At 48.2% G+C, this 13643-nt stretch overlaps 1 non-coding gene across 1 annotated transcript; it reads left to right on the top strand.

The window, feature by feature from the left end:
- Window positions 1–334: 334 nt before the first annotated feature.
- TRNAT-GGU (transfer RNA threonine (anticodon GGU)) lies at window positions 335–408 on the top strand. Its single transcript has one exon. It is a non-coding gene; the product is annotated as a tRNA-Thr (tRNA).
- Window positions 409–13643: the final 13235 nt, after the last annotated feature.

The following is a 13643-nucleotide window of genomic DNA, read 5'->3' as shown; positions in this document are numbered from 1 at the left end:
CAGCTCTAAATTCCTGACATCTAGATGTCCCCAGTCAGGCCTCTGTAACATGGGAGACGGCTCTCCTTGCGGATGATCTCAGTTATCAAGCAGGGATATAAGGGCTCAGGTGGTCTTTAAGGTATCCAGGAGCCACATTGTTTAGGGCTTTCCATATCAGTGGAAATTTGCTGGAAGAATCCAATTCCCCTTGGGAGGTGACATCCCAGAATGCTTTGGAATAAAGGCTGATCTTCTCAATGGTCCTCTGTGCTTCCCAGCATGAAATAAGAGAAACATTTTTTTCCTATTTTTTTAAAATCTCCTTCCTCCTCCTGTCCATCTTTTCATCCCAGTCCCAGTAGCACAATGGGTCAGTGTGTCTGGCTGGTAACCAGAAGGTTGGTGGTTCAAGCACACCCAGGGACAGCTTTGGGCAGGATTCCTGCATTGCAGGGGGTTGGACTCGGTGACCCTCAGGGTCCAACAAGTCTATGATTCTGTTATTCTTCTTCAGCTTCTTGCACCCATCTTTGGATATATGTCTTTTCAAGTTCTCTGCGTCATTTCCCATTGTTTGCTTCACGCACCCCCACAAGTCCCGCAGTTCATTTTGGATCGTCTATCCATTGCGTTGGTGGTCTTTTGCAATTTCAGGGTCTCCATACTAACACTGCTTTATTCCATCGGTCTGAATCACCATGTGTCCATTTTAATGTCAACCTTCTTTACTGATTTAGTTCTTAAAATTTATACGCTGCGTGAAAGAAACCTCAAAGCAGTTTACAAAAAGAATGGAACTATAAAAAATCTCAACAAAACAAGTTAAAAACAACTATTTAAAACATGAAAGGAAAATCAAAATCAGCAATGAGCTAAAAACCAGATGAAAATGTGTGTCAACGCCCTACATAACTAGGTAAGCTCTAAAACTAATGTGGAAATCTGGCAAACTGAAGTTAAGTTTGGTTAAAGATCTGCCTTGGTAGCTCAGTTGGTGGAGCACAAGACTCTTAATCTCAGGTCTGTGGGTTCAAGCCCCACGTTGCGCAAAAGATTCCTGCATTGCAGGGGGTTGGACTAGATGACCCTTGTTGACCCCTTCCAACTCTGATTCTATGAAATGCAAAACTGGAAGAAACTGGAATGGAGAGATTTGCCTGCCCCTGTTCACACCACACCTGCGAAGTAGGGCACAGTTATTTCCATGTTAAAGGTCGGAAGCTGAGGGTGAAAGACTGTAAGCTGGCTTGCTCAAGGACTGATGATGAGACGGGAAGTTTCTTCCTACCAGCATCTCGGGGCCTCTTGGCTTTGGACATCAGTAAGCGGGTGGCGCTGTGGGTTAAACCACAGAGCCTAGGGCTTGCCAATCAGAAGGTCGGTGGTTCGAATCCCTGTGACGGGGTGAGCTCCCGTTGCTCGGTCCCAGCTCCTGCCAACCCAGCAGTTCAAAAGCACGTCAAAGTGCAAGCAGATAAAGCGGGAAAGTAAATGGCGTTTCCGTGTGCTGCTCTGGTTCACCAGAAGCGGCTTTGTCATGCTGGCCACATGAACTGGAAGCTTTACGCTGGCTCCCTCGGCCAATAATGCAAGATGAGCGCCGCAACCCCAGAGTCGCTCACAACTGGACCTAATGGTCAGGGGTCCCTTTACCTTTAAGCTTTTAAAGTAAGAGGCTTGGATAGCAGTCACCTGCTCCCCTTGCAAGTTTTAAATGTGGGTTTATAGCAGATTCTCCAACTGACTGAAGCCAGGCAGCATTGCTCTGTGGCAGCAAAAAGACCTAGAAAGTAGGTCGTGGATTAATCCTGCTGGTTCCAGCAATTAGAGTACACAATGGGGTCGAAAGTTCATGCTGAGCCTGGGAATGCAGATGGAGACGGAGTTTCTCCCTTTCTTTGCTGCCGCATCATCCCTGAGCTGCTACTGGGAAGAGATTTGCCATTAATTGGGGAACTGCATGTTCTTCAAAGCATGTCAGGGCTGGAGATGCAGGGAAAAGGGATGATAGACCCGGAAGGCATGTAACTGCTGATCAGTAAATTAATCTACTAAACAAAGAGTTGATTAACTGGCTGTGTTTAATACGTGCATGTAGATTTTAATCAGTAGGGGCTTGGGTTGGTGGAGAAATTCGACTCGGTTCGCATTTGAAGCCGATTCCATCAATCTTGCCCTTTCCAAAACAATGTGAGAAGCGAAACTCAGCCATCCAAAAATTGCACTTATTTGAATTTTGCAGTGAGTTCTCCAGCCAAACAGTTTACAAGGATGCATATAATTGGGGGGGGGTGTGCATAAAAATGTATGTGTTAGCAAAAACAATATACCTAAAATGTACTGTATTAGGAGAAACTGGTTGCAAAAATGTGCACATTACTCAAGACTGCATACCAACATGTGTTTTTTGGGGTGAAATTTGCAGAATATGTCTAACGCGCATGGTCGGCTCTAAGGCAAGGCTGGTTGGCGCAATGTGCCAGGGTGCCGGGCCGCCAGGGGGCACCGCGCTGCTGTGCCCGCAGCAGCCGCGCTGTGCCCGCCAGACAGCTACGCTGGGAAATGGGGCGGGGGGTGCCGGAGGGATCTCCACACCACGGCGCCAGGGTGCCAGATACGCTTAAGACGGCCCTGTCTACGCGGAGCAAAGGTGGAATGTGAGAGCAATTGTTACTCCCAGACTAAAAACGAAAGAAAAAGGGATTAAATATGGCGGCAACTTTTATTGGCGGCCACACAGCAGAGGTGGAGGACCTCAGGCTAGGAGGCCAAATGTGGCCCTCCAGGCATCTTTGTCTGGCCCTCAGGACTCTCTTTTGAAGCTGTTTTCTTTCTGGCATGTGTCATGGGAATTAATCCTACACACTCGTATGTATGTATGTATGTATGTATGTATGTATGTACGGTATATATGTACTGTATTTTTCCGTGTATAAGACCATATTTCCCCCCATTTTTTTTAAGTTTAAAATTGGGGGTCGTTTTATACGCGGAATGTTTGAAATAATTACTTCTTCATTTTGGCCTCAAAAAATAGGGGTCGTATTACACACAGAAAAATACGGTATGTATGTATGTATGTAGCACACTCAGTATCTATAGTGCTTACAGAGTACAGGTCCCTGCCACAAGGTGTTTACAATCTAAAATATGAGAGTGGGGAAACCTCAGCTTCTGGACTGGTTGTAAGAGCAAGGCAGGTTGACTGAGGGCAGATTGAGATCAGTGGGGCAGCATCCCATTAGCCCCAACAGGCCAGCCTGCGCTGGAGAGTTTCCCAGGCTGCTCCTGTGTCCCTTCTTTTCTTTCTAAAGAAGGGTTCTCTCCCAATGCAGTGCGAAGGGGCAGTCGGGCTGCTCTCCCTCTCGCTTTGCAGGCTGCAATCGTACATATTGTTTTCTTGGGCTAGAAGGAACAGTCTTGAGCTCCAGAGGAAGCTGGCAATAAAAAGTCGGTGTCTATAAAAAGAAACATGTGGTCAGGGAATGGGTTCCTACTCTGAGTCAAAGCAGAGCAAGTGTGGAGTCAGAAATTCCAACCCAGAAGGGGTCAGGGAGGCTTCCAAGATGACTGACACATATGGCTTGCTGCTCTGCCTCCCCCTCCCCAAGCCCTTGTCCTCCTGGCCTTTGGGATTCCAAGGAAGAATGATACCATACCGCAAGCTCTTCCTATGAGTGTTGAATTCACTCTCCCCACCTCCCTCTATCCTTCCCCAGTTCTGCCCCGGTCTCCCTTTGCCAGCTCACAACATGTGCAAGATGATGGCTGTGACCCAATGAAATATAGTCTGCTCGGTTAACTCAATTAACTTTTTTTGATTAACGTTGGTTGGTTGCTTGGTTTGGAGCATTGTTACCTGGCTGCTCAGCCAAAAACGCTCCCAGAGCAGCTTACCTACAATCAAAACAAGACAATCCTTGCCCGCAAGCTTACAATCTAAAAAGAAACATGGCACACAAGGAAGACGAACAAGGAGGGAAGAGGAAAACCAAAACCCAGACACTAGTATCTAAACAGCTGCTCCTATACAGACCAGCTCACCTAGCTCAAGGGCAGGAGGTCCCTGATGGAACTTCTCTCTCACACCAGTTCCAAGGGAGTGAGCTCTGCTGCTCTGCTCTCCTATTTTTGCAATAGCTGCCTCCAGATCGCAGTTGAGGGGAGAGTTTTAAATAATAATAATAATAATAATAATAATAATAATAATAATAATAATAAATTATTTATACCCCGCCCATCTGGCCAGGTCCCCCCGCCACTCTGGGCGGCTTCCAACACACATTAAAATACATAAAAATTGTACATAATAAATAAAAATATAATAATAATAATAATAATAATAATATAATTAGGGCTTAGGGCGGCTGACATCAACAAGATCACAACAAAACGTAAAAGAAAGAAAAACAATAGATTAAAATGCGGATTAAAATACAATCCAGATTTTTATTTTTTTTATTTTAAATGCAGCCTCATTTTAAAATGGCGCAAATCAAAACCATAATGGAGGAAAACCATAGTGGTCAGACTGAGTCCAGCCCAAAGGCCAGGCGGAACAGCTCCATCTTGCAGGCCCTGTGGAAAGATGTCAAATCCCACAGGGCCCTGGTCTCCTGTGAGAGAGTGTTCCACCAAGTCGGGGCCAATACTGAAAAGGCCCTGGCCCTAGTTGAGGCCAATCTAGCCACCTTATGGCTCGGGATCTCCTAAATATTGTTATTTGTGGACCTTAAGGTCCTCCACGGGGCATACCAGGAGAGGCAGTCCCATAGGTACGAGGGTCCCAAGCCACATAGGGCTTTAAAGGTCAAAACCAAAAAAAGTGCTTTAAATGTGTATTGTGGATAAGCCCATGATCAATCAGCTGATAATGTGGTTGTTTTCATTTCTTTTGAAACCTAACCGTAATATTAATCTACTTCGCAGCAATTCACCATACCACACACATGCACGCAGGAAATAATCATATATCACCACAAACTTGTGAGCATATTTATTCTGCTGTGCTCACACAAAAAAACCTCTTCATGAAGAACATGTTCAACTTGTTTGTTTTTCCCCCTCTGCAGTGGCGCCTGTGATGTATTGCTTTGTTCTAACCCTGTGAAGGCAGAAACGGCGGCATGCAGGTTTGTGAAATATTCTGTCTGCCCCGTGTTTACTGCACTTTGCAGATGGCAATATTTCAGCAGCAAACAGCACCACTCGTCCCTCCCAGCTTTCCAGACAGGGAGACTTCCCTCTCGGTATGCCCCTGACCAAATGCCAGTGCATGACACAAACTCGGGTCAGCTGGGGAAGGGGATTAAAAAAAACACAACCCTATAATTACAGCTCCCCCGCAGAAACACACTGCCAACCCATTTTCGGGGTGTGTGTGTGTGTGCAAATTGCAAATACAGAGTGTTTCGGGGTGTGTGTGTGTGTGTGCAAATTGCAAACAAAGAGTGTTTCAGACTCGGAAGCAAGAGGAGTGTGCAACTAAAACGTTGCAGTGAGAATTATTGTTGTTCAGGATTCCAGCCAGCCTTTCCTTTCCCCGGGACACTCCATTCCGTCTATTCCAGACCAGGTTTTTTTCTCCTCCTCCAAAAGTCAACCAGCAATCCATACCCACTGAGCGTGTCCGTCCATTCCTCTTTGCTTCTGCCACTGGCAGGATTCCCCACCCCCTTTTTTGTACTTTGGCAAATTTTGAGTCCCCACCCAACATGCCATTATTTCGCTCCTGTTCATATATGATACTATTTTGGCTACATACAAACTAGCACTCCGATAATGAGTTTGCCAATACTGTATACCAAAAAAAAAAAAGGAGGCAACACGTCGACCAATTCCACGGGCGAAATATATCTGTTTTTATCTTTGTAAACTATAACAACATGCGAGACAGTGATCCAAGGTAATCATACTGTTTCAGTTTGGTCCTCTTCAGTTTTTTAACTTAGTGTTTGTATGCAATCTGCAGAACAGGGGTCATACACATATGTAACCCCTGCTCCGCAGGGGTTACATATGCGTATGTCTGGACATGCGCAGAAGCGATTTCCGGTGCCCAGACATGGGCAGAGCGGCACCAGAAATCGGTTCTGTGCATGCAGCAGTCAGCAAGTGAGCCTGGCAGCACTCAGCAAGTGAGCGAGCAGCCAGCCGCCGAGCGAGGCATTTTACTGGGCGGCGGCTGGCTGCTCACTCACAGGGAGTGGGGCGCCGAGTGGAGCCTCCCTGGCCAGCAGGGAGGGAGTGGAGCTGCTTTGAAACCCGGGAAATCTATGGGATATCTACAATCTGGGATAGCAGCGGGAAACGGATTGAAATAAGGGGGTTTCCCGCGAAAACCGGGAGGGTTGACAGCTATGGTTGGAAAATTCAAGACAGATAAAAGAAAGTACATAGTTAAACTATGGAACTCACTTCCACAGGAGGCAGTGATGGCCACCAAGTTGGACAACTTTAAAGGAGGATTAGCCAAATTCCTGAAGGTATAAAGGCTATCAATGGCTATGGTCTGCCTTCATAGCCAGAGGCAGTGGTGTTTCTGAATACCAGCTGCTGGAGGAGGAGAGAGTGCTCTTGTGCTCGGATCCTGTTTGCAAGTTTCTATGGGCATCTAGGTGGCATCTGATTGGCCACTGTGAGAACAGGATGCTGGACAAAATAGGTCATTGGCCTGATCCAGCAGACTCTTCTTGTGTTCTTATGGCTTGCAGCCACATTTCAAAACATAAAAATGCTGCTTGTTTTTTTTAACAATTTTGTATGTTTTGAAACCTGAACCATCCTTTTATGATATCATTCCCAGTAATTTCTATATATCCAGCTAGCTCTCCACTGGATATATGCACCGCCTGACTCTAATTGTTTACTGTATTATTCAATAAACCTATGAATTAGGGAGTCAGACCAAAGGCACAAAATCCCTTCCCTTTGGATACTGACAAAGTGTGACTGGGCCTGATAACATCACTGTAGTTATCATGATGTATACATAAAAATAATCTCAGCAGATGGTCTCGAAAACACACTGCTGTTTGCAACTTAGCCTTGAATATAATCAAGAGTGGGAATCTCAGATCTTGCCAGATTTGACACCCTCTCCAAAAGCGTCTCCCCGCAATGACTGAAAATGTGCCCCTGCAGGTGGTGGCTTGACAGCTTGCAGGTCCTTCTGACTGATAAGTTTCTATGTGAATCTGGAGGTGGAGGAACCTCACTCTTCTTTTATTTTAAAGTTGGATGATTTGCTTTTTCACTTAAAAAATAAAAAAGTCCCTAGAGCAACATTCCCTATGCTGGGAATGGGGGAATTAAGGTTGCATGCGCCCAACATTTTGCGCTAGAATCAATGGAGAATGAGTATTTGTTCTTTCTATACTATCAACACACAGTCTTGATCTACCCTGTGTTATTTGCCCCTGAAAAGTGCTTATTGGGAAACTGGTTTCATTCTGAAAATAGAAACTCATTGAAGATTCATTCTCAATTACCCCTACAGTGTGTCCGTTTTAAATGTAGGCGGTCCCAGTGATGGGTCTGTATCCCCCATGTTGTGGATGTGTGTGTACCACGTTCACAATCACCGCTCCCTTCTTCATTCACCTGGGGAACATTCAGGGAGAAAGGGGTGCGGATAACTGAGGCCCTGTCTGCACTATAAAGTCGTGCCATGATGCTTTCAGAAGTCATGATTCACCCAAAGAATCCTGGGAACTGTAGTTTCTTAAGGGTGCTATGGTTTTCCCAGTAGTGATGTATGGAAGTGAGAGCTGGACCATCAAGAAGGCTGATCGCCGAAGAATTGATGATTTTGAATTATGGCGTTGGAGGAGACTCTTGAGAGTCCCATGGACTGCAAGAAGATCAAACCTATCCATTCTGAAGGAAATCAGCCCTGAGTGCTCAAAGGAAGGACAGATCCTGAAGCTGAGGCTCCAATACTTTGGCCACCTCATGAGAAGAGAAGACTCCCTGGAAAAGACCCTGATGTTGGGAAAGATTGAGGGCACTAGGAGAAGGGGACGGCAGAGGACGAGATGGTTGGACAGTGTTCTCGAAGCTGTGAACATGAGTTTGACCAAACTGCGGGAGGCAGTGGAAGACAGGAGTGCCTGGTGTGCTCTGGTCCATGGGGTCACGAAGAGTTGGACACGACTCCCAAAATAAATAAAAAATCCTCAAACTAGCAAAAACAAAGATACATGCTGTTTCCCCCATCTCTTACAGGCCAAACCACACGGCATGGTATTCCCTTCTTATTCGAAAAGTGTGCTTAAACTGACTGAGTTTACTTTAAAAGAAAAATAGCAGTGGCCCAATCTGGAATGGGGCCCTGAACCAGTTTCCTCTACCATCACACCTTCCAGGCTGCTGTTTTTCTTCAACAACACTGCCAGCAAAAGGGGGGGGGGACAGAAGAGATTTTTGGTAGGAAAATGGGGTGGGGCGATGCTGATCTAGATTGGAAGCACATTCCAGATCCTGGCCCTGAAGCTGCTTTGCCTTCAAAATAAAAGCAGCTTTTGAAAAGCATGGCTAGCTTGGTTCTGCATCTGAATATGGAGCAACAGAGGAAGGTGCTTTATACTGAGTCAAATTGGTGGCCTGTCTAATGTTGTAGACAGGAATAGGCAAACCTGGCCCTCCAGATGTTTTGAGACTACAATTCCCACCACCCCTGACCACTGGTCCTGTTAGCTAGGGATGATGGGAGTTGTAGTCCCAAAACATCTGGAGGGCCGAGTTTGCCTACGCCTGGTCTACAAGGAGTGGGTGTGGCTCTTCAGTGTTTCTACCCACCCTACATGGCAGACCCTCCAAATGTCCCTATTTTCAAGGGACAGTCCCAAATATACAGAAGTCATCCTGTTTCTGATTTGATCCCAGAATGTCCTGCTTTTCCTTAGGATGTCCCTATTTTCATCGGAGAAATGTTGGAGGGTATGGAGTTATGTGACCCCCCGAGCCAAAAAGATAAGTAAGTAGACAACCTTTAGAAGACATCCGAAGGCAGCCTTGTATAGGGAAGATTTTTAATGTATAATCTTTTGTTATGTTTTTATATATCTTGAAAGCAGCCCAGTGTGGCTGGGAAAATAATAATAATAAGGGGCCCCTGACCATCAGGTCCAGTCGTGTCCGACTCTGGGGTTGCTGCGCTCATCTCGCTCTATAGGCCAAGGGAGCCGGCGTTTGTCTGCAGACAGCTTCCAGGTCATGTGGCCAGCATGACAAAGCTGCTTCTGGCGAACCAGAGCAGTGCACGGAAACGCCGCTTACCTTCCCGCCGGAGCGGTCCCTATTTATCTACTTGCACTTTGATGTGCTTTCGAACTGCTAGGTGGGCAGGAGCTGGGACCGAGCAATGGGAGCTCACCCCGTTGCAGGGATTCGAACCGCTGACCTTCTGATCAGCAAGCCCTAGACTCTGTGGTTTAGCCCACAGCGCCACCTGGGTCCCTAATAATAATATAGGACATCCCTATTTTCATTTGAGAAATGTTGGAGAGTATGACATGGAGATGCCAGGGATTGAATCTGAGACCTTCTGCATCCGAGAAGATGCTCTGTTTACTGGGCTACAGTACAGTGGTACCTCAGTTTAAGAACAGCCCTGTTTACAAACGATTCGGGTTAGGGCACCAGCGGCGGGAGGCCTCACTAGGGAAAGTGCGCCTCCGTTTAAGAATGGTTTTGGTTTAAGAACGGACTTCCGGAACGGATTAAGTTCGTAAACCGAGGTACCGCTATATATCATGAACTGGCAGGACTATGGAGAAGAGGATTCCAGGGAGGGGTGTAGCTGTGACAAGGGGCAAGCTGGGGATGGAGAAGGAGAAATTGGTGTAGATTAGAAAGTATTTGTGGAACGACGGAGGATGGTGAGGGGATGGGGGGGGTCAGTGCACAGGAACCAGAGCAGAAGGACCCATCACCAGAGCCAGAGGAACCCCCTGTCTCCAAAAAGAGAGCAGGCTCTGAGGTACAAGGAGCTGCAGGAGCTATGCTGATGGAGGCTGAGGCAGGCAAGGGCCCGTAGCCCAGGTCACTAGCTGGCCAGGTGGGGCTCATTAGCTCTGGGACGAGGTGTGTGGCTCCTCAGCTGGACTAGGCCTGGAACAGGTGAGGATCACATGCCTCATCCATGGGGCGGAGGAAGGGGGTGCGGTGGGGACGGTATGCCCCGGGTGTCACCACTGAGGGGGGTGACAAAATGCCGGGCGGCACTCACCGTGGGGCCCGCAGTGCACCCGAGCCACGCGTCTCTCCCGGGAGTGACACGGTGGCTTAGGCGCCCACAGGCTCCATGCTGCCCCAAACGGTCTGCCCGCTGCCTCCCCCCCCCCAGCTGTAGGGCGGCTGAGTGGGAGGAAACAGGCAGACTCCTCAGAGGCCCCACGGAGCGTCCTGCCCCAGCTCGCCCCACCCTGCAGGTGGCTGCCCCCACCCCTAGGCGCAGGGCACGCACACTGCCCCACTGGCAAACCTGCCAGGTTGCTGTCAGAGAAATAAGGGACCGGGCCAGAAATAGCAGACCGGAAGTAACGCTGCCGCCATTTTGGAACTGGGCGGAGCATGCTCAGAAGTGACTTTTGATGCTGCTTTGCCCAGTTCCAAAATGGCCGCCGCGCCAGAAGTCGCACTGCAGCCATTTTGGAACTGGGCAGAGCAGCATCCAAAGTCGCTCCTGAGCATGCTCTGCCCAGTTCCAAAATGGCGACCGCGCCAGAATAAACCGGGGGAAAACAAAAAAATTCGTTTTTTCAGCTAGGAACAGCTGGGAAAACGGGGATTTCCCGGGGAAAAAAGGGGGGACTTGGCAGCTATGCGCCCCAGGCGCTCTATTGGCTTGCTCCGTCGCTAGCCTCATCAAGCCCAGATGCTGCAAGGTTATCAAAGGGAAACAGAGCTGAGGTGCTGTGTCTGCTCAACTTCCCTCATTGGTTGGGCCATTGTTTGGATGCTCCAGGGAGCTCTTTGTGCTCGTGCAGGGTTGGCCTCCAGGAGCCCTGACCCCTGGAGCTACAGAGGCGGGAACCTGGCCTGACTGGACTTTGAACCTGTTGGCCTGGCAGAATATGCACTAGCATATGCCATGGAATTGTGTACACCAGCGGGACTTGACACCAGTTACCCTGTGGTTCAGGACACAGGATATGATCCAATCGCCAAATGATGCATTAAACCTACGTTACGGTCACCACAACGGAATGGTCTAGGTGCCATTTTTTTGGCCCAACGAAATTCATTTTAATAAATATTATTACTGTTATTCATTTCATTTCTGTCAGGGGATTGTTGCGTCTCCTCTCGAGTAAAGACGCTCCAGTCTGCTCTGTCTTTAAGAGCTTTATTGTGCATACTATTTGCAGTGCAGAGACATCAGAAAACATGACTGCCTAGTCTGATTCAGAACCTGGCAATGGCGCTTGTCTGTTTTTGTGCCAGCATAAAAGCCTGGGGACCCCAAAACGCCGCCCCATTGCCCTACGTCTGGCTGCATGACCCAACGTGGGCGCCAGAAGGGGCTGCGTTCCTTCCCCCGTCCTTCGGCTGGAGCGTTGCAGAGGCTCCGAGACCTTGCTGCGCTGTCCTTTTTCCTCTGGCCAGCTGGGTCGGTGCAGGGGCTCTGATGCATCTTGGAGCCCCCTCTCCATTCCGCTCCATTCCTCATTCCCTCCTCCTGACCCGCTGCTTGCGCTGTCACTGGGTGAAGTGCTGGTCAGAATGACTGGGGGAGGGTCCCTGTAAGGAGTCCCCCTGACAATTTCTATCCCGCTTTATATTTTAAAGAGAGAAAAAACTCTCAAATCAGTTTAAAAGATCCAATAAAACAATCCAGAATAAAACGAATTCAAGTTCCACGGAAAATATTTCAGATCCTTCTCTAAGTGGCATTTGGTTTCCCCCATATTTATTTAGATCAGGGTTCAAATCCCCACCATAGCTGCCAAGTTATCCCTTATTTTAAGGGATTTTCCCTTATGCTGAATAGGCTTCCTCGCGAGAAAAGGGAAAACTTGGCAGCTATGATCCCCACTCAGTCATGAAGCTCACTTGGGTGACCTTGGGCCAGTCACAGCCTCTTCACCTACCTCGCAGGATTGTTGTAGGGATTGACTGAGGAATGGTGTGTGTGTGTGTGAATCCTGGATTTCTTGGAGGAAAAGGTGGGATATAAATGCAATAAATAAGCTCTTCTGCTGACCTGCTTTAGAAAGCTGGAGGGGCCAGCCAGATGGAGAGGTCAGTTGCCAGATCCAGAGATCTCCATGTGGCCACAATTGGACCTGTGCCAGTCACAAAATGCGCCCGGTGTCTGGGGAATTTCGAACGCTGCTGCTGCAGACCTGCCTCTGTGGTCCATATTAGCTCAGTATTATCTACAATATCTGACAAAGGCTCTCCAGAGCATCAGGCAGGGCTCTCTCTCCTGGCCCCACCCAAAGATGCTGAGGACTGAACCTGGGGCTGTCTGCATTTAAAGTAGTTGCCCCAACACTGAGATACAGCCCTTCCCAGGAGAAGTGCATGAAGCTGAATGTTTGCAATTGTGCAAAGCGAGAATGTAGCACCTGTTGGATTTCTTCAACTCCTCGTTGGGGGAAGCTTAATGTTGGAGTATTCAGGACTGACAAATATGGGTGTTTCCTTTGTAGCCCGGCTCTTGCATCCAGTGAAGTAAGCTGTTGTATATGGAAGGCACTGTGACATCTATGCTTAACTGGGGGGTGGGGGAATGGGGGGGGGACCCGGCCCGTGGCTCAGCCACCCCTGTCTTCTGACAAAGCTCAGTGCTGGGAGACTCGGGGCAGACAAAAGGAAATGCTTCTTCACACAGTGCATAGTTAAACTATGGAATTCACCTCCCACGAGATGTAGCAATGGTCACCAACTTGGAGGGCTTTGAAAGGGGATTAAGCAAATTCATGACGGCTGAGGCTATGCATGGCAACTAGCCATGGCGGCTCTGCGCTGCTGCAGTGTTGGAGGGAGGCAGCGTGCCTCTGGATACTAGTTGCTGGAAATCATAATTGGAGAGAGCTGCTGTTGCATTCAGGTTCTGCTTGCAGGCTCCCCCCAAGTTATCTTGTTGGCCATTCTGAGAACAGCCTTGGGCTTGATCCAGCAGGACTTTCCATATGTTAATAAGCTGCACATGATACATTTTAAGGACATCCATTCCACATTTGAAGCACATGGCTTCTCCCAGAGAATCCCAGGACCTGTTGTTTCCCCCCTTACAGAGCTTCAGTTTGCAGCACTCTTAACAAACTACAGCTTCCGGGCAGTGGCGTAGCGTGGGTTGCCAGTGCCCGGGGCAAGGCAAGAATCCTCAGTACCAACCACAGATAGGCTGGAGCAAAGGGGCAATAGCTTGGCAACCTACCTGATTGGCTGCCATGGCTCCCTATGAGCATTGAGCATGGTGGAGAGCGGGATGGGCAATTGGTCGGGAGCAGGTATCTTTCTAAAGCCCATGCAGAAGGTGCCCTAGCAACCGACCATCTCGCAAATCTATTCCTCATTATGCCCACGTGAGAATTAGGAGATTTTCTGTGTGAGGGGGAGGGCATGAAAAAAAATATATTTTTTAATTACTATTTTCTTGTTCTTTCTTTTGAAATTTTGCACCCCTAAGAATTCTGTGCCCAGGGCAA

This window comes from Zootoca vivipara, chromosome 17 (assembly GCF_963506605.1).
Source record: "Zootoca vivipara chromosome 17, rZooViv1.1, whole genome shotgun sequence".
NCBI lineage: Eukaryota > Metazoa > Chordata > Lepidosauria > Squamata > Lacertidae > Zootoca > Zootoca vivipara.
This window is presented reverse-complemented; position numbering and strand designations above follow the sequence as displayed.